This window comes from Eumetopias jubatus, unplaced genomic scaffold, assembly GCF_037043125.1.
Source record: "Eumetopias jubatus isolate StellerSeaLion01/CBP00866 unplaced genomic scaffold, mEumJub1_p1.0 scaffold_11, whole genome shotgun sequence".
In the NCBI taxonomy this organism is placed as follows: domain Eukaryota; kingdom Metazoa; phylum Chordata; class Mammalia; order Carnivora; family Otariidae; genus Eumetopias; species Eumetopias jubatus.
In genome coordinates this window covers 92,419,648-92,420,972 of record NW_028274817.1, presented here as the reverse complement: position 1 = coordinate 92,420,972, position 1,325 = coordinate 92,419,648, and the positions used below count along the sequence as shown (strand labels likewise).

Below are 1,325 nucleotides of genomic sequence, written 5' to 3'. Positions count from 1 at the left end.
ACAGCTTCCCTGGAAAAGTGAACTTAAGCCGAGATTTGAAATTTCACCAGACGTGGGGGCGGGAGGGGGAGTGTTTCCAGGCAGAGGGAACTGCATGTGTGAAGGGAGAGGAGAAGGAGGGCCAGAATGAGTGAGGAGAAGTAGATAAGAGCTGGACCATGCAGGTCTTAGGGTGCGTCTCTCTGTAAAAACCACAGAAAGTTCTAGAAAGTCGAGAGCAGGAGTGACTCGATGGGATCCGCCTTTACAAAGAGCTCTCAGGAAGCAGGGTGGATGGAGAAGGAAGGAAGGAGACGGAGGGAGTGGGGAGCTGTACAGGTGGCCAGAAGAGACAGAGTGGGGGTGTTTAGGAGGGCAGGACAGTTGGCCATCAGTTGGACTGATTATCTGTGGGAGAGGACAACCCCCTGGTTTATGGTGTGCACAGCTGGGAAGGTGATGCAGCCGCTCATCAGACAGGGAGTCCCTCCAGAAAGTACTACCATGAGGTCGCTGTTGACCAGTTGGGAGTTTGAGTTACCTGTGACCACCCTAGCAAGCCTTACAGCAGCTGACATGCCTTTCGCACCGAATCCGTTCATCATGCTAAGCATTGTCCTAAACCAGTTACTTACAGGATCCCAATTAATCCTTCAGGCAACCCAGGGCATTACTCTTGTTCTAGTCTACAGAGAAGGCCATTGATTTGAACTCAGATCAGACCCGAGTTGAAATGCAGATTTGACCACATTCTCTTTGCCTTTTTCCCCCCTACTATTCATTTCTTTTTTCTTTCTTTTTTTTTTTCTTGAGTAATGTAACAATGTTACTGTAGTTTCAGGTGTACAACATAGTGATTCAACTTCTATATTACATTATGCTCGCCGCAAGTGTAGCTACCATGCAAAATAAAATGGGACACTTCACGAATTTGCGTCTCATCCTTGAGCAGGAAACATGCTAATCTTTGTATTGTGCCAATTTTAGTGTACGTGCGGCCAAAGCGAGCACTCTGCTACTCATTCTTAAGGGAAACTGCAGTATCAGTTAGGATTAGGGTCGGTTATGTGGCGCAGAAAGGCTATAATAATAGTTGCCTGACAAGAGAGATGCTTATTTCACATAATCCATGTCAAACTTTGAAAGTTTCCTTGCTTTCTTGTGTAAGATGTTCCAGACTCAGCTTGTATTTTCTGCTCCAGGTCTGGAATCAGTCAGTTCTCCAAAAAGCCCTGATTCTTTTCAGTGGAAAATGGTATCTAGAGGCCACAGTTTAGGGACACCTGGCTGGCTCAGTCCTTAGAGCATGCGACTCTTGATCTCCAGGTCGTGAATTCAAGTCCCAT

The 1,325-nt window shown here is 46.6% G+C and overlaps 1 non-coding gene across 1 annotated transcript; it reads right to left on the bottom strand.

The window, feature by feature from the left end:
* Positions 1-886: 886 nt before the first annotated feature.
* On the bottom strand, positions 887-990 carry LOC114216892 (U6 spliceosomal RNA). The gene has a single exon (XR_003610864.1). It is a non-coding gene; the product is annotated as a U6 spliceosomal RNA (small nuclear RNA).
* Positions 991-1,325: the final 335 nt, after the last annotated feature.